This window comes from Malaclemys terrapin, chromosome 1 (genome assembly GCF_027887155.1).
Source record: "Malaclemys terrapin pileata isolate rMalTer1 chromosome 1, rMalTer1.hap1, whole genome shotgun sequence".
NCBI classification, from domain to species: Eukaryota; Metazoa; Chordata; order Testudines; family Emydidae; genus Malaclemys; species Malaclemys terrapin.
The window spans coordinates 282,629,661-282,649,958 of NC_071505.1; the positions used below are offsets into that span (position 1 = coordinate 282,629,661).

The following is a 20,298-nucleotide window of genomic DNA, read 5'->3' on the forward strand; positions in this document are numbered from 1 at the left end:
CCTTTTTGAATCTTTACTTTCCATCATATGAGATATTACACTGATAATAATGAGATAAAAACATACCTAGAAACCATAGCAGAAATATCACCATAAAGAAAATCTTTTCTCACTTCCCAGTCAAGTCTGAATGGCTATTCCTAACTACAGTGCATGCATAATAACTGATGCTGACAGGAGAAGATACGATCATGCACATATGCAAATAAGGGAAAATTCTTCCTTCTTTGCCTTTTCTATCCCAAATAAACTAGCAAGCTATTCCACATACAAACCTTCAGAATTACTTTATCAAATTCTTATGCTGCCAAAAATTGGCAAGAAGTTGTACATAATATAATAAAGGCTCAAAAAGGAGGAATTGTCAAAACTATTGTTCCCTACACAACCTTTGTGTATATGCATTACAGTGCATAGTCTTTGACTTCAGATGGTCACAAAACTTATTCAATTGGCAGGGCAGATGAAATTGGAGTATATAGGACTAGGACTATACGTGGCAGGCTTAGATAAGTTAAGATGTGGGGACGGTTAGGCATTTTGGGGTGAAATGTTTTTTCAGTGGAAAATGTGGTTTCCATAAAACCAAAAATGTCCACAAGAACATGCCAATTTTGCCAACAAATCTTTCTATTTTCTATCAGGAAAATCAAAATGAAAAGTTCAGCTTCTAGTGTAGTTGAACCAACTTGAAACTTTTAGTCAAATTGAAATAAAACATCTAATTTTGGGTCAGTTTGATATCGATCTGCATCTGTTGTGATGATGTATCATGAGGGATGTAGTCTGGCCAGGGACAATGGGGACATGAGGGACTCAACTAGAACTCCCCTGAGGCACAGCACTGGATCAGGATAACACCGTTTAATATTGAAGTGACCCAAAACATTTAGACTATTCTTATGGCTCAAGATTAAGTATTGTGCTTTATCGCAAGAGTTTAGGGAATCCTAATCTTCCCAATTTAGTAGATTAGTGCTCCAAAACTAGCTGTTTGTGATAAGGGTCAGTGACCATCAAAACATGGGGAAAACATTACAAATATGTTTTGCTTGTAGTACTGACAAACAAAATTTAAAATTAAATGCAATATACCTATAAATGTGGGGGGTTGTTTGTTTGGTTTTTCATAATTAGTACAATTTTATAGCTGCCATGTGGCATCTTTGTTTGAGACTTTGTTCTAAACACTATGAATGAGTATTATCCCAGAGTATGATAAATTGCACTGAAAAATATTGAATAGTTGTAGTTACCAAAGCATCAGAGTACTGTGAAATTTCTTGCTCTATTTTATGAAGCATTAAACTGTTCATAGTAACTATGGCTTCTAGATGTCATCAATAAATCAAGTCAGGCCAATGGCAGCAAAGTGATGGATATCCAACTATCTAAGGGATTTGATCATAAGACACAAGCTAAAATGGTGACAAGGCGGAGATAAATGTTTGTGTTCAGATTAACATCCCAAGGTCAGAGTGCCCAAGCATATCAATGAGGAGTATTCAACCAACTCTCTGAGAATATTAATCTAAAAAGGTACAACAGCTAAGTGGAAAAGAAATTGAATTTTAATGAAGTCTGTTATGATTGTCTAAGAAAACATTTATAGTAAATTACTCAAAGATATTTGAGTTTGTTCATGCACACGGCTTGCTCCTTTAAAAATATCAGCCACTGTATAGTGATTATTTATTTATTTTATTTTAAGTAACTTTACAAGGGCATTGATAAAACATTAGAAAAACACAGTAAATATTCTTTATTTCCTTAAGGATGGGGAGGGGAGAAATAAAATGCAACTCATGCACAACTTGTTAAGGTTGTGCAAGATGAGTGTGTGATATTTTCAGTTGCAAGGTAATAATGAAAGAGAGTGGGAGAGACATTGAAGCACATAGCAAACTGGCAAAGAAACACACATCCTGATTGTTTCATGTGTCTACATTATGTAGTGTTTTACTTTTGTATCTGAGATACTGTAAATATTTTCACCCTAAATATCAGAAAATTGGGATAATACACTTAAGGCTTGGTCCTGATCTTAGATTCTCCATGTATATGCCAGTGTAGCAGATGATTTAACAAGATGTTCAGCAATGCATGTTTATCTATCTGAGATCAGGGTTAAACCCATAGGCACATTTTTCTTCTGTCTTTTTCAAAGCAGTATTCTTCCCATTTGTTTCTGTGTATTCTACTAGCAGTAGCAGGGAAAAATATCTGAAGACATGAGTAATTCAATTCACTCAATCTAGCAAAATTGATTTTATGAACTGGACTGTACAGGATCACTTAAACCCTTTATACCCATAATCAACATATTCTGGACTATTTAAACATGGGTCCTGAGTCTTGTGTAAAATAAAGATAAAATAAATAGAAATATTTACCTCTAAACTTTCAAAAAAAAAAAAAAAAAAAAACCAACAACCAAAAAAACCCAAAACAAAACAAAACAAAAAAACCCTTGTCTTTAAATAATGAAATCAGAGTCTAAGTCCTATTATTTCTGAGCATAATTATTCATTTGTAACACTGGATTTCTATCTTCCAGGACAGCAATTCATTTTTAACACTTTTGTTAATGTCTCGTATGACCTTCTCATAAACTAACTAGAGAACTATAGCCTAGATTAGGAATCTGCTGGTGGACCGGGATGGTTTGTTTACCTGCAGTGTCCACAGGTTTGGCTGATCGCAGCCCCACTAGCCACAGTTTGCCGTACCGGGCCAATGGTGGCTGCAGGAAGTGGCGGCCAACACATCCCTCAGCCCGCGCCGCTTCCCGCAGCTCCCATTGGCCTGGAATGGCGAACCGCGGACAGTGGGAGCTGCAATCGGCCGAATCTGCAGATGCTGCAGGTAAACAAACCGTCTCAGCTCACCAGCAGATTTCCCTGATGGGCCGCGTGCCAAAGTTTGCCGATCCCTGGGCCAGATGAACCTACTGTAAGCTGGGATGCACTACTGGCTGGAAAACCATACTCAGAGTAGTTATCAATGGCTCACAATCAAGCTGGAAGGAAATTTGAGTGCGGCACCACAGGGATGTGTCCAGTTCTGTTCAATATCTTCATAGATTATTTAGAAAGTAATATAGAAAGTACCCTTATAACCTTTGTAGATGATACCTAGATTGGGCATGTTGCAAGCACACTGGAGGAGAGGATTAGAATTCAAAATGATCTTCACAAACTGGAGAAGTGATCTGAAATAAATAGGACTAAATTCAAAAAGACAAATGCAAAGATTTGCATGTAGCAAGGAATAATCAGCTACACAAATACAAAATGTGAAATAATTGCCTAAGAAGGAGTATTGCAGAAAAGTATCTGAGGGTTTTGATGAAGCACAAACTAAATATGAGTCACCAGTGTAATATTGTTGCAAAAAAAAAGTGATCATCATTCTGTGATGTATTAGCAGTAGTGTTGTAAGCAAGACAAAAGTAGTAATTTTTTCACTCTACTCAGCACTGCTAAGACCTCACCTAGAGTTTTGTGTCCAGTTCTGGGCGGCATATGTTAGGGAAGATGTGGCTGTTACTCTGGAAGATGTGGAGAAACTGGAGAAAATCCAAAGGAGAACAATTAAAATTATTAAATGTCTAGAAAACGTGAACCACGAGGAGAGGGTTGGTTTTTTTAAAAAAAAAAACTTCGGTTTGTATAGCCTGCAGAACAGAAGACTTGGGAGGAGGGTGTCTGATAATATTCTTCAAGTACTAAGAAGTTGTTATAAAAAGGAAGGTGATAATTTGTTCTCCTTCAACACTGAGGATAGGACAAGTAGTAATAGGCTTAAATTCCAGCAAGGGGGTTTTAGGTTAGACAGTAGGAAAAACTTCCTAACTGTAAGGGTAGTTAAGCACTGAAACAAATTCCCTGGGAAGGTTGTGGAATCTCTGTGATGGGAGGTTTTTAAGAACAGGTTAGACAAATACCTGCCAGGGATGGTCTAGATCAGTGGTTTTCAGCCAGGGGTACATCTACTCCCGGGGGGGATACATCTACTCCCGGGGGGGATACACAGAGGTCTTTCAGGAGGTACAGCAACTCATCTAGATATTTGCCTAGTTCTACAACAGGCTACATAACAAGCACTAGTGAAGTCTGTACAAACTAAAATTTCATACAATGACTGGTTTATACTGCTCTATATGCTATAAACCAGTGGTGGGCAATTATCAGGATAATCTGATTGCAGGCCGCAAGACATTTTGATGATGTTGATCGCAAGAGGCTGTGGCTCACTGTTCCTGTTCAATGGGAACTGTGAGAAGTGGTGGCTGCTTTCGGCCTGTTACCTGGGGTTCTTTCAACCCAAAACTCTTGGTAACTTTTACTCTGTGTGAGGAGGTGTCAGGAAATAAATCAGGGGAGACACGGCCATCCGACCGATAAATAGCTGACACAAACAGGACAACACAAGAGTGCTTTCCCTTAAAGCTAAACTTTACTAGTCTCAAGCACTTACACAGGTCTGCAACAGGTTAGTAAGATACCCCCAACCCTTGATAACTACACAGCTCTACAGCCAAAAAGCTTCTGAAATAAATGTAGTCAAACTTTACTAATTATGGGTCACTGCGAACGAAAATGATGCTTAAAATTGTTGATTGGCTCTAGTTTTCAAGATATGCTGTTGGGTCAGTATATATAACCATTGACTTGGGAATGGCAGAGGACAAGTGCCAATGATATGGAGAAAGCCAACAGATCATACCAGCAATTGTTACTTCTGCATGGTGCCTCCAGTTGGGAAAGGTGTGTCAAAGAAGAAAAAGTGGACTGTGCATTATCCAAATATTCCATCAACTATATGCCCCGTACCCCATGGAGAAGGACTGCCAGTTCCTGATGCACCAGAATCATTCTCACTTGAGTCAGATGAGGAAGAGGAAGAGGATGAAACTTCTGGTCCTGAACCATCAATGTCACAGGACCCACATTTTCTCCCATCCACCTCCTCTGAACCACACCTCATAACACAAGGTGAACTGAATGACCTTGTCAGGGATTTGGAACTAACCAAGAGTAAGGCAGAGCTGTTGGGCTCCAGACTACAGCAGTGGAATCTCCTGGCAGGTGATGTTAGGGTTTCCATGTTCGGTGATCTTGTCCCATTCTTCTTCATGGAAGGTGATCTTGTAGCCTGCAACAACATCGATGGTGTGATGGCAGCCCTCGACATCGTTCACGATCCAGATGAGTGGAGACTGTTCATTGATTCATCTAAGACGAGTCTTAAAGCTGTTTTACTGCATAATGGCAATGTTTTGCCATCAATTCCAGTTGGTCATGCAGTCCATATGAAGGAAACCTATGACAACATGAAACAACTTTTGAGGTGCATAAACTATGACCAACATCAGTGGCAGCTTTGTGGCAATTTGAAGGTTGTTGCTCTCTTGCTTGGTCTGCAGACTGGATACACAAAGTACTGCTGTTTTTGCTGTGAATGGGATAGTCGTGCAAGAGATTCCCACTACATCAAGAATGATTGGCCACTCCGACAGTCATAGGAGCCTGGGAGGAAAAGTGTTCAGCATCCACCACTTGTTGAATCAAGGAAGATTTTTATACCACCCTTACACATGAAGCTGGGTCTTGTGAAGAACTTTTTCAAGGCCATTGACAAAACACAAGCAACTTTCAAGTACCTCCATGGAAAATTTCCAAAGTTAAGTGAAGCTAAGATAAAGGAAGGTGTCTTTTTGTTCCTCAGATTCATGAATTTCTTCGAGATGATGCATTTGACCATGCCTGCGTGGCGAGGAAAAGATGGCATGGAAAGCCATCCAGTTAGTGGCAATAAATTTTCTCAGAAACAAGAAGGCAGACAACTACAGGTTGTTGGTGGAAAACCTCAAGGCATACAAAAGCCTTGGTTGCAACATGTCACTAAAGATACATTTTTTGCACTCTCATCTAGATTTTTTTCCACCGAACTGCGGAGCAGTGAGCGATGAGCACAGCGAGTGATTTCACCAGGACATTGCAACAATGGAGAAACGCTATCAGGGGAAATGGAGCCCATCAATGCTTGCAGACTATTGCTGGACAGTGACAAGTGATGCTCCATTTAATGAATACAAGAGACAAGCCAAGAAGCGTCGAGTAGACACTGAATAGGACTAAACTATGTACAGAATAGTTTTTTGCCTTTTGTTTCATAATAAATTTTATTTATATAACCCTTTTGCTGATTTTTAAAGTGTTACATAAACAGGACAGGTGAAATATTATCGTGTAAAGCAACCATAAACACATGAAAAGACCTAGGTTTACAATTTATGATTAAAACTCTACTATCTACACAATATTCATAGACATAAAATGTAAAAACTTAAATATCTTAGAAACAGTAGCCAGTGGTTTTAATTGTCATATTTGAATTCAGCACATCAAAATACATAATAAATAGTACATTTTATCTCTGAAGGAGACGACTTCTCAAAAATTGTAGACCAGTGTTACCGAAGCAGAATGTGGCTCTCAAGTGGCACAGTGAAAGCCCATCTGCCGGTAGGGAACACAAGATGCATCCAGAGGGAAAGACCAGTCCCAAAGAGTTCCCAAACGAGTCCCCTTATTTATTCATTAGTAATAGAATGACACATCCCTTAAAGAAACCTTGTTAAGTAAGCAGTTTCAAGCAAGAGGTTCCTTCAGATTATTGATTAACCACGTGTGGGTTTTTCCAGAGCTTGCTCCTGTTCAGTGGGAACTGTGGGAAGTGGCAGCCACTCACGGCCTGCAAACAGATTACCCTGATGGGCCGTATACGGCCTGCAGGCCGCAGGTTGCCCACCACTGCCATACACTGAAATGTAAAGCATCAGAGGGGTAGTCGTGTTACCGATGAAGTGGGTATTCAACCATGAAAGCTCATGCTTCAATACATCTGGTAGTCTACAAGGTGCCACAGGACTCTTTGCTGCTTTTACTGAAATGTAAGTACATTTATATTCCAATTGATTTATTTTATAATTATATGGTAAAAATGAGAAAGTAAGCAATTTTTCAGGAATAGAGTGCTGTGACACTGTGACTGGGATCCCAGTGGGCCCCTCTGAGGTTGCTCATTTTGGGCAAACTGCAAAGAATGGGGCAGACAATCCCCCAAACTGATGGTTATTTCAATACTTAGATCCACCAAGCTAGTAACAAAATAGCTTCTATAATGCCTTACTAGTTACACAGAAGCCAAAACACAGTTGCCATAAAGCAACCCAGCCTTTCTTGTGTTTTCCTTCCAGATAGCCAAGTCAAATATGATGGGGATTATTGAAAATCTTGTTCATCATATAAAATGTTCTTCCAATCCCAAAGGTTACCACCCAGTTTAATGAATATTTCAGATCATACCCAAATACAAGCTTACAGCCAATTCTTATTAAATAAACAAAAATTTATTTTAAAAAAGGGAAGAGAGTATTGGTTAAAAGATCATTATACATGCAGACAGATATAATTCTTAAGTCAGTTTCATAGCAGAGATGGCGGAATTCAGAGATATATAGCGTTCTTTCAGAATTAGTCCATAGGTTACAGTTCAATGTCCAATACCAAGGTGATCCAAATGAATTTGGAGACCTCAGTCTTGCAACTCATACAGTTCCTGGGCAGCACAGAGTCCTTTGATGAACAATAGTTTTTTGACATAACCTTTGTTTCCTAAACATCACTGATAATTAGCTACATGGATTAACATAAGGTAATTATCCATTAAGCAGTTTATAGACAGTTTACCACAAACTGTAAAGAGACACGGACAATGACATTATTTCACCTAAATTTCATCTAAATGTTAATATTTCCTTTTGATATCTGAATTAACAGAATACAGCCCTAGACAGGAAGCTTTTGGTTACATTGTTAACCTCTAACAAGATACAAGTTAATATAGACTATTGTAATAAATATCTTCTTCTAATTCTTTAACAATACAAGTTTACATTTCAAAGTTCTAGCCCATCTAGCATGGAATGGTCCTAATTATCATTTACATTCTTTTCTATAATGTCTCTGAAGGTTGAATCTGGGTCAATTAGCAGGCAAGCTGCTTAACCCTTTCTGGCCATGTGTCACGGACACTTTTGTATTTTTATCTCTGAGTTTGTAAGCAAGTCGTTTTTAAGTGAGGTGTAACTTGGGGGTACACAAGACAAATGAGACTCCTGAAAGGGGTACAGTAGCCTGGAAAAGTTGAGAGCCACTGGCCTAGATAATACTTAGACCTGCCCCAGTGTAGGGGACTGGGTTAGATAAAGTACAGAAGTCCCTTCCAATACTATATTTCTATGGTTTCTATAAAGCTTAACAGTTTTAAAATGTTCTCCTTTGTTTGGATTTGAGGCATTTTGGATAAAGAAAGAGGAATGATTTGGTCACTGATAGTCTATCATGCCCACTACTACAGTCCTGAAACATATATAAGTCTTATTGTAGTCAGTGGAGTTCTGTTACCATTTTGTAGGATTGGTAAATAAATATATATCTATTGTAGCTACTGCAGACCTAAGCTTGAAGCAGAACACATGTGCAAAACATGCTTACAAATAAAACCGATGTACATAAGGAAATATTAAAATAATATTCTTAAATACTAAAAAGAGAGGCCCAGATTCTCAATTGCAATCAGAGCACAAGAATATGAAGGAACAACAGAAGAGCCAACTGTTGCTATGGGAACCAGATTAGTTCTCATTCAGGAGTCTCACATTCCCTGAGGATTCACTGATGGTGAAATCTGGTCACTTTTGGTCTTCCTTATGCAAGAGGACCTGAAGTGGACTAGAGAATTCGCCTATAGAGAAAATAATGTCTTTTAGATGAAGAACTTTGGGCATAAATCTTTAACTCTTACTCATATGAATAGTCTCAGTGAGGACAGATGCATTCTCACGTAAGTAGCCAGGGATGGTGTGCCTAGCCTCTGTTTGGGAATGGCGACAGGATGGATCACTTGATGATTACCTGTTCTGTTCATTCCCTGTGAAGCACCTGGCATTGGCTACTGTCGGAAGACAGGATACTGGGCTAGATGGACCTTTGGTCTGACCCAATATGGCCATTCTTATGTTCTGATTAATAAAATTTGGGAAACTGAGCCCTAAATTTCCTTATATCAATTCTATATTTCTCTTTTTGGTGGATTATTTCTTTGTTTTACTTTCTGTGCTTTACAAAAAGAGACATACTTCTACAAACTGGCTGATTAGTTAATTTGACTTTGAATCCTTAGAGACCCTTATAGAGGAAATCTCTCTGAAACCTTCAGCAGACCAGTTTTGCTGCATTAAACCAATGTAAGAAGAATTTGGCATTAATTATTAATCATTAAGGGTGAAAAACATAAGCAGCAGGAACTAAATGCTAACATGACTGCCCTCTTCCTGTCTATTTCATTACAATGCTGCAAGTATTTCTGAACATTTGGGAACTGTAAAAGAACATGGTGTTCAATGTTATAAGGAAGGGAAATTGGGTAGGACACTTGTTTCTATTTAAAAAAGAAGCATTGTTATTACTTTGTCTGCAGGGAGATCAATGAAATAATATAGTGTATTTAAATGTTTCATCCAAGAAAAAGAGAACAATATTAATTATAGCCTTTAGCTCTTTTCATGGCACTCCTTTGGTAATTATAGTGCAAGAGAAAGAACAGAAGTAATTTAAAGACATATTTCTTTATAAGAAATCTATTTTTTTTTATTTTTTACTTTCAAAATGGTACATTTCAAAGGAGGACTTTGTCTTAAAGATGGATCTGCCTTATTTGCACAAAGCCAGAGCAATCAGAAATTGTAAAAGGACTTTAAAAATGTTTCTGAGGTTACACTTTATAGCTGCATCAACAGTGATAGACCTACTTATTGAGAGAATGTTAAGTGACACCAGCACGAATGACAGCTGCAGAAGACTTCAAAAGCATTGCTAGCAAATCATAAATAATAATGGCTGAACCTACGGATGCTGCAGGTAAACAAACCATCCCGGCCTGCCAGCGGATTTCCCTGACGGGCTGTGTGCCAAACGTTGCCAATCCCTGCTGTACACAACTGTGTTATGCTCTGCACATTAGTAAGATATAATGTGTTTATACACTGTGGCAGAGCTCTGACCTTGTCCCTGTGGGTCCCGCGCTTCTAGGTGGTATATGGTAGCCTCAGTGGCTCACTGTGATGCTCCACGTAGCCCTTCTCTCTCTAGGGCTAGTGTTACAGTCTATTGAGCCCTTTTCATCATAAGCCAGCAAGGAGGTTGGTGAAAGAACTCCCATAGTCTCTGTTGTCCCTAGGGGCTTATTTCAGGACAGTTTAGCCTCCTGTCCTGACAGGGGCCTGACGTCCCCTCCCAGGAGGTGTTTCTGTAGTGGCAGGTTGGGGGGAACCCGGGCCTGCCCTCTACTCTGGGTTCCAGCAGCAGCTGTTGGCAGCCAACCTTTCACTACCAGAGTTGCTACATTTCCCTCGGCCACTTCCCCACAGCTCTCCTGCTTCTCGCTTCTTCACCCTTACCTTAGGGCTCCCTTACCAATGGCTTGAGAGTGTCTTCATTACTCAGCCCTCCAGCCACACTTCCTCTCCTCTGTCTCCCTGGCTCTCTTCAGCCTTACTGGAGTGAGCCCTTTTATAGAATCAAAAAAGGCCTTAACTAGAGTCAGGTGTTCACATGACCTTAATGGCCTCACTTGACTCATTGCAGGTTAATTGGAGTCAGGTGTTCTCATTTGCCTGGAGCAGCCCCTGCTCTGGTCAGTCAGGGAGCAGAAAACTGCTAATCCAGTGGCCAGTATATCTGCCTTCGACTACTTTGTTTACCCAACCGTAGGTCCATTGTGGATGCACATGTATTACGTAAACACACAATATTAAAATGGTATGTTCTATTTTAATATTCCAGATTTCAAGAAATGTGGTTGTCCAAATGTGCAACCACAATGCTACTTCAAAGTATTTTTTGCATTGAATATAGGAAATATTTTATGTTGATTATTGACAGACCATATTTGCTTTCCTAAGTATAAAACCTGCACATTTGGTTAGATATTTGGAAATTTTAATGTATGTAAAGAGCAAATTGCAGAAGAGAAATTTAGTATGAGTCCAGCTGGATTAGCCAGAAAGTGGGTCCTTTTGGCTCACATGGAAAAGCTGTTGTCCACAAATTCTGGAACAAATATTATATCCCTTATGGGCCATATCTTGCAGTGTGCAGATGCTTGTGTGTGCAAGAAAGCACATGGAGTACATGCAGTGAACATCCACATAACCTTACAAAATAAGTTGCGACATATGGCCTACCATCTTTTCTATTCAGCAGAAAAGGTCCTCCCTCACACCCGCTGTGGGGAAGGCAAAAAAAACCACACTCCACCAAAGCCAATTCTGGTGCTGCGGGAAAAATTCCTTCCCAGCCCCGCTTTAAAAGGGGCAACTAGAGTAATGCCCACAGCAGGTCCTAACCCAGCCTGCCATTTGCCTCCACTAAGGGAGGGGGGGTGGGTGCAGGCTTCCTCACTGCTTGGACATAGAGACTTGCCCCACCCAGGTTTCACACCTTTATGCACATTCCTGGGGGGGAGGGAGAGAGTAACAGCTGCAAAGCTGCCCACCGAGCACCTTTTACAGCAGTTTCTGCCTTCTTCCTCTCCACCCTCACCCCCAACCACAAAGCAGAGCTGCCCTTTTTTGGGTTTGCCCCCATTTAATTGTGGTGCAGTCATTGTCTGGGTTCACTGCAAGAAGGACAGGAGACTTGTTATGGGTTTAAATCAGGCCGCAACTGTATTATATAGATGTCTGGGACTACCCGGCAGACAAAGTGTACAGTGCAGGAAAATCCATGCTTATTCAAATCAATTCTCCAGGACTTCCACCAGCCCCTTTGTTTAATCCATGCTTATTCAAATCAATTTTCCGGGGCTTCCACCAGCCCCCCCTTTGTTTCCATCCAGGTCCCCCAGCTGACCCATGGCTTGGACCTTACCATCCACCAGCCTTGTAAGAGGGTTAAGGAGGGCTATGAGAATGGGTTATGTGTGTGTGTGTGGGGGGAAGAGGGTTGGCTCCCTGCCGTACCAATCATAGGAATCCCTGAACCCCCACCCCCATTCTGTTCTTTTATCCAGTACTTCCTTTTACATCCTTTACCAGGCCATTTATCTGGTCACTGGCTGCCCTCCCTATGGAGTACCTGAACTGAACATCCGCCACAAGGAGGCGCCAGTCATTTCCTTGGTTGCCTCCCCCCCACCCTCTTGGCTAGCAGTCCTACTGGGGAGAAAGAACCCATTGTCCCATGTGTGATCGTCAAGGGGCACCAGCAGCTGCATTGTCCTTGACCTGGTACTGCAACAACTGCCCTTAACAGAGGGCCTTATAGGTGACCCATTCTCTGGATCCTTGTATTGACAAGACTCCTTAAAAGAAAACAAAATAAACGAATTATAAGCTGGAGCCAAAAATCTGCATTCCGCCAACCACATGACATTCCGAGGTTCCAGAGAGCCCGTAGCTTATGTAATTTGGCCAACTGGAAATGAGTCAAGGTGTCTGCTATGCCATTATCCATGCCCAGCACATGCTTGGAAGAAAAAACAGATGTTGAAGGTTAAGCATTGGAGAACAAATGCCCTTACCAACTTCACAACCCTGTGCGATCTGGAAGTTTGCTGATTGATAACCTGTACCACTGCCATGTTGTCACACCAGAGGCACAACCTTATATTAGCCAGCTCTGATCCCCAAATTAATAACCATTTGTACCTCCACAATGATACCCCATTAAATTGACTTAGAAAACTTTCCCACACCCACACATCTTCCTACATGACTGTAGTAACTCGTATGTAATTGTGTGGCCTGGCTATGCCAGCTGTTGCCGCTGCCAGCCGGGCACAAAATGCCCACCCCGGGGCAACAAAACTGCAAGCAAAGTTCATCTCAGTGCCCAGGTAAGTTAATGTAGTGGAAGGGCCTTCTGTTTTGTCCTATGCTAGGGGTTCCTCCAACTATTTAGCCAGGGCCTGAAATGTGTTCAACAGGTGAAAACACTCATTTGACCCAGCTCGTCCTGCAAACATAAATTATGCAAATAATGCACTATTTGGTTTAGTCCCATTGACTGCACCACTGCCCAGTGCAACATTGTAATGAATTTCTGAAAAGCTGCACAGGATACTGAACAGCCCATTGGCATAGCCCTGTCAAACTAAAATTGCCGGCGATTATCATCTTGCAGACATGCCTGAATCTACAGGGGTTGCGAAAACAACCACCATTATTAAATGCCCAGCAAATACTATTATGTGCCCAGGGCCCCTTTCGAGCTTGTTGCGGTATGAACAAACCCCTGGCACTCTTGTTTTATGCCCTTCAACCACAGTGTGCGATGCCACCTTATTCCAGTTTATGTTGCTGCCCTTAATCAAAATTGCTTATGACATACCCCCAAACATATTGTGTGCCCGCCTAATTATATCCATATACTTAACAAAGGCAGGGCTGTACTATAACACCCGCATAGATAATGAGGGCAACCTCCCAATTTTTCCCATGTTCTAGGCACCCTTGGCCTCTTGGGCAGTTCGCTCTTTTGCTTGCCTTGCCCATGTTTACTGTCTGTGCCAAAGAGATATTATATCCATGAATTCGCCTCTGAGGATTTTATATTTAGTTGTACTAAGTAGGTGAACTCCCATCGGGTAAGCCACCCCGGCTTACTATACTGAGGACTGCATGGAGCGAGTTCCGCAGAGTCCTGCTCCCCCATAGGCATCCTGGGAGTGTCTACTCTGTCCCAGGCGGTTACATGCCCTGACACCTGATGAGTTCTCATGTGCCCTTCCCTGTCCTGCTGCCCATGCTGGGCCTACCCTGTCACCCTGTGCAGACCCCTCACATCTAGCTCCCTGAAACTGCTGTAGTAAATGCATATTAGCTTGCAGCAGCTATGTAATACCATCAGTGCCCTCACTGAAGGTGCCACTCCTTGGTGGGTCTGCCCAGGCTTCTGGACATTCCACTCCTGGGCCCAGAGTATTTAATACCCCGATAGGCTGACTCCTGTTCCCCTTAGGTGAACTCACTGAGTGACTGGTTGAGCACGGTCCCTGCACCTGGCTGTGGCCACCTTGCCAGGCTGGAAAGCCAGATACCACCTCAGCCACCCATTCCCCCAACCTCTGTGTGGTTTAGATTATACTCACCCCCGGGATCAGCATTACCGCCATCCCCTGTGTTCGGTGGAAGAAAACATCCTGGTTCTAGGTGACCTTGTGCCCTCTGAAGCGCTGTACTGCTGTGGAGAAAACCTCAGAAACAACATCACTGACCATTTCCTGCACAGCTTCACTGACTACTCTATTAATCCACACACCCTGCCCACCTGAATGCGTGGACGCTTTCCTTTGCTCATTTGCCTCCCTTAGTCCTTGAGGCGGCCCTGGGTTATGCCTTGGGTTATTAAACACACCACCCTGGGCAGTAGCAGCCCCCATACTTGTGAGCCCCCTTGCCCCTGCTGCAATACTGTCTGTTCTGGGTCCCCTTCCAGTTCATGGGCTCCCTTGGGGCTGCCCTGCGCTGTAGCCTGCGCCTGTCCCCTTGCCAGCAAAGGTACAGGCACCTGTGTTAGCCAAATGGGCTCGTTTCCCCCTGGAGCTACCCAATTACCCCAAGGAGGCACGGGAGTCTAAAAGATGGCTTCAAGTTCTTTATTGATCAGTCAGCTGAGCGGGTACTCTCCTCGACTAATGCCAGAGAGAGACACACACACCTTACAAGTGCAAAGCAGGCCTTTTTATACCCAGTAACAAACAACTTAGCATGCATACATTCTGCTAACCTATGGAATCCTTAAATTCCTTTCTAGGGGTAAATAGGATACATCTGTTGGATTTCCTTGATTGATTATTCTTCTGGGGGTCTTCAGAATACATATGTCTGACTTCCTTGACTGATTGTCTTGTTATACATATATGCAGAAAGCAGCTGGCTACGTGCATGTGGGGAGCTGCTGGGATAATAGGCGAGTAGTTGATCTTTGCTCTAACAAGATTCTCCCCCCTTAAAAACATTTTGAGAGCTTTATGGCCCCCAATCCTCAGCCTTCACCGGCTGGTACAGTGCCATCATTTGTTGGTATACAATCTTATTAGTTACTCGCCGGATCAGTACAACTAAACAGGGAGCAAAGCAAGGTAGGACTAATAGGGTTATAATAAAGAGTACAAAGAGGAGGAGACCTTTTCGAAGCCACCCTAGTTGTGGTAACCAAGAAGTAAACCAGTCCATATTCCACCCTCCCCAGATTTGAACCGGGACATGGGCTAACTTTCTCATTTCCTTTGTTAGCTGTTTCACCGCTTTTCCATTATCATCAATTTGCAAACAGCAATTAGACTCATTTAATTTTGCACAAACTCCTCCTTCCTCTGCCAGTAAATAATCAAGGACTATATGTTGCTGATAGATTGCATTCCTCATTTGGGTTGATTGATCGGCCAAAAGGTCGAGAGCCACGGCTGTTTGGTTAGTTAGTACTTCCAAAACAGCCTGTAACCTAATTATTCGATTTAGGTTATAAATAGGCTCCCTGGCTCCGGATATTAACTCATTCGGGTTCCAGGTGGCTGGTCCATAATGTTGTATGATTCTTTCAGGGGGCCACTCCTGAGCTCCCCATGTTTGGGAGCTTCCGGCGGCCAAGGTGGAGTCCACGAATCGCCTTTCCCTAATTAAATCATCATACACCTTAATCCCCAATTTATTTCCTTGCATCTGGGGTAATAGAAAGAACAAGGGTCTAATATAGCCGATGTAACATACTCCTGACCAATTTGGAGGCAATCTTCAGTAGGCATGGGACCCACAGATCCAATAATGGCCTTTCAAGGCCCAGGTTCCGTTAGCAAAGGGACCATCCCAGGCCCCATAATCCTTTGGTTGTTCGAAATATAAATAATTTCCCGTCCCTAAAGGTCCCCCCACAACGGTTGTTTTACTGTTAGGATCGCAGTAATTACATTTCCATGCCCCAGCCCCCACCTTCCAGGCACAATCGCAGCCCCATTCTGGTTGATTGGAGCTAGACCAGAATTGCCTGAAATAGGTCCAGGTTCCATTATGGTGTTGCCATGCCCATCGATAGCCCCGTACCACGTGGTCCTTACTAGTGGTATTGTCTCGTTGGCAACTTAAAATTAAGACATCGAAGAACCTATCTTGTCTTACTGCCTCGCAGCCTTTGCCTGTATGTTGCTGATAGGAGCATTTTACCCAGCTATTATCGGTAAGCCTGACATGGGTATGGTTCCATTGCCCTTGGTATTTAGAACAGTCATATGGGCGACAGTTGGGGTCATAGCAATCAAAACCCGGGGATAGCGTCCAATCGCACTTGCTTTCCCCCACGTACACTCCCTCCCGCCTTGTCCGATTAAGGCACAGAATATCTATTCCAGAGGAATAGAGTCGCCAGGGACTACCATCCTCAGCCCAAACTCCTGTCCCATTGTGGACTATACTTAAATTACTGAGCCACCACTTGGGCTGTACCGGCTGGGCTACCCAAGGCCATTCATCCAGTTCTCCCGGGCCTCCACACACCCAACAATTACTGAGATTAAAGGAGTTTGCTATTGTCTCCCCTAGCTGCAAAAACCTATTTTCCCAACTATAATAGTTATGGAAATACATAAACAGAAATATTAATGATGATTTCATTATCTTTTCCTAAACAGCCCCTTTAGTCCGTCCAGCGGCTGATACTCCCAGGTGGAGTCTTCACCTGTGCCACCCCAGGCGTCCAGAGCCGGGGTGGGCAGAGGGCTGGTGTCCTCTTCCACTGTTTCAATCTCCAAGTTAGGGTTCAGAAACCGCTTTACCCGCGTATGATGCATCCATTTGTCACTTCCAAGAATTTTAACTGCAGCTTGGCTGGTGAGCAAGACAGTGTGCGGGCCGTTCCACTGTGGTGTGAGGGGGTCGTGCTTCCTCTTCTTGACAAGGACCTGATCACATATCTGGAACGGGTGCACGGGTTGATCCAAGGGAAGGGACTGGAAAGGCACCGCATATCGATGCAGCTGTAACAAGACAGATTGCAGCCCAGAAACCTGTTTCCATAAAAAGTCCTTCCCCATTTCCCAGTTTACATCTTCCCGGAACCCTGGGATAAGGACTCGGGGAGGAAACCCGAAGACTAGTTCAAAGGGTGAGAGCTTAAGACCCTTACGCGGGGCCCTTCGAATGCGGGTAAGGGCGAGCAGTAGCGCATCAAGCCACTTTAAACTAGATTCTGTGCACAGTTTAGTGAGGGTGTCCTTGAGAGTTCGATTAATTCTTTCCACCTGACCCGAGCTCTGCGGCCTCCAGGGTGTATGCAGCTTCCATTGTATACCAAGTGCCTGGGACACCTGTTGGACCACTTGTGAGGTAAAGTGGCTTCCCTGATCAGACTCGATTGTTTCGGGGAGGTGGAATCGGGGAAGTATTTCATGCAACAGGGCCTTAGTAACAGCCCGGGCCTGACAATGCCGGGTGGGGTAACACTCTACCCATCCAGTAAGCTGATCCACAAATACGAGTAAGTATTTATAACCCCTGCAAGGGGGCATTTCTGCAAAGTCAACTTGCCACCTCTGGAAAGGGTATGTGGCCCATGGCCGGCCTCCCATTGGGGCGGGAGGGCCACACCCCTTTTGGTTGGTTCGTTGACAAACAGGGCAATTACTAACAATTCTCTGGGCTTCCATGTGCATGCCCAGCCCCTTAAGGGATCAGGTGGCCAAATCAACCATTGCCCCTGACCCCATATGTCCCGCTTTATGTATGTGCCGAAGAATTTCCTGAAGCACTGGTCGGGGGGCAAAAATCCCCCCCCCCGGTAATTTCCACCATCCAGAGGGAGTCTGCCGGGCCCCTGCAGCCTGTGCGTGACATACTTCCTCAGCTGTGAATTGGGGAGGGGAAGATTTAGCTTCTGTATCTTGAACCAAGAGAAGCCATGAGGCCCCTTCTTGTGCGGCCTCCTTTGTGGCCTGATCAGCCAATTGATTGTATTTACGCTGTTCGGCCTCTGGGGCCCTTCCATGGGCACGCACATGTATTACGGCAACCCGGAAGGGAAGCATCAGGGCCTCAAGAAGGGTTTTGATGAGGCTCCCATTGCAATCCTCTGGCCTGAAGCTGTGATAAATCCCCTTTCTTTCCACAGGGTCCCGTGTGCATGTACCACCATGTAGGCATAGCGACTATCAGTATACAGATTAATAGTTTTCCCGGTCCCCAACCGGAGAGCTTCAATAAGAGCCACCAGCTCCGCCGCTTGGGCGGACAATTTAGGGCTAAGTTTAAACTTGCGTATTCCTTTGTCCTTAATTACTACTGCGGCTCCGGTAAACCGCTTGCCATCTATCACATAGCTGGACCCGTCAACGTACCCTTCAATTTCAGGGTTGGGCCAAGGCAAGTCCAAGAGGTCGGGGCGGGGTTTGGTTTCCTGTTGCAAGACTTCAATACAGTCATGAGTGGGGCTAGTCTCATGGAAAACTCAAGGATCGGGCAATAGGGTAGCTGGGTTGAGGGAGCTAACTGTCCTAAAGGTTAAGTTAGGGGCTAGCAAGAGCCCTACTTCATATCTGGTATGTGGGCTGGGATTTAGATGCTTTCCCCCATCACCTGTACCCAGTATTTGAGGCACCCCGTGGGGGACCACAACCTCAGTGTCCCCCGCCAGGGTCAACTTTTCAGCCTTCTGGACAAGGAGAGCAGTTGCTGCTACGGCCCGTAAACAAGCAGGCCACCCCTTGGCGACAGGGTCCAACACCTTTGAATAATATCCAATGGGTCGCCAGGTTGGTCCCAACCTTTGGCACAGAACTCCAGCAGCCACCCCTCCCCTTTCATGAACGTATAGGGTAAATGGTCTCCGGGGGTCTGGGAGGGCTAAAGCGGGAGGCTGAACCAAGGCTCCTTTTAGCTCTCGAAATGGTTTTTCCATCTCTCTGGTCCATGTCCAGTGGAGCAGCCCTTCCTTAGTTAAGGACTCATATAATGGTTTGGCTCTTCCCCCGTAATCAGGGATCCAGAGCCGACAAAAGCCAGTCAATCCCAGAAAAGCCCTTAATTCTCGGGGGTTCTGGGGTTGAGGGCTATCAAGTATAACCTGGATTCTTTCTTTACCCAGACTACGACTTCCTTGGCAAAGATGATATCCAAGAAAAGTGACCTGCTACTTAACCAGTTGAGCTTTTTCCTTTGAAACTTTATACCCCTGTGCCCCAAGGTAATTAAGGAGCTCTATAGTTTGCTCTTTACAGGCTGCCTCTGTCTCGGTACTTAAGAGCAAATCATCGCAATACTGGACTATGTTGCATGAAGGGTGTCTAGCCAGGAATGGGGCAAGGTCCCTTCTTAGCTGGCTGCCAAAAATCTTGGGTGCACAGGTAAGTCCCTGTGGGACAACGGTCCAAAGGTATTGAGCTTTGTAGCGGGTGTCTGGGTCTTCCCACTCAACGGCAAACAGTCTCTGAGACTCCAGATCAAGGGGAATGGAAAAGAAGGCATCTTTTAAATCTATAACAGAGAACCAACTGTGATTTTTGGGAACTTGATCCAGAATAGTATGGGGATTCGGGACGACTGGATAGGGGGCTTCTATTAACTTATTAATTTGTCTTAGGTCTTGGACCAACCGATACTGCCCATTAGGCTTAGGCATCCCCATTATCGAAGTATTGTATGGGGACATGCCTTCCCTGAGCCACCCGCACTGCAGAAACTTTTGAATGAGAGACTTTAACCCGATTCTAGTGGTCAGCTTAAGAGGGTATTGTCGAATTCGGACTGGGCTGCTTCCTTCCTTAAGGGAAATATGCACTGGTGAAGCGTTCTGGGCCCAAGCAACGCCTGCCTCCTCCGCCCAAACCTCAAGGTTAACCCCTGACAGCTGGCTCCCTTCATTCCTCCCCTGGCATTCCGGGGAGAGATTTCTAGCATCTACGAGGGCCATCTGGTAGTTGGAGGTTTGCTGTTTAGGAAGTCTAACTTCCATAGGTCCATTGTCGAACGAGATTTCCGCCTGCAGTTTGGTAAGGATATCTCATCTGAGCAGTGCGATGGGGCAAGAGGGACTGCAAACAAACTGGTGGGAAATTTGACGGTCCCCTATTTTTACTAGGAGAGGCAGAGTTTTTCCCAGAGCTGTAGTTTGTCCCTCAATCCCTTGGACTATGGCACGTCCCTGAGCTCTACCTCAGGGAGACTTATTTAAAGGGAGCAAA

The 20,298-nt window shown here is 43.8% G+C and overlaps 1 pseudogene; it reads right to left on the reverse strand.

Annotated features, from left to right (window-relative positions):
• Positions 1-16,737: 16,737 nt before the first annotated feature.
• LOC128839722 (uncharacterized) lies at positions 16,738-19,742 on the reverse strand (annotated as a pseudogene).
• Positions 19,743-20,298: the final 556 nt, after the last annotated feature.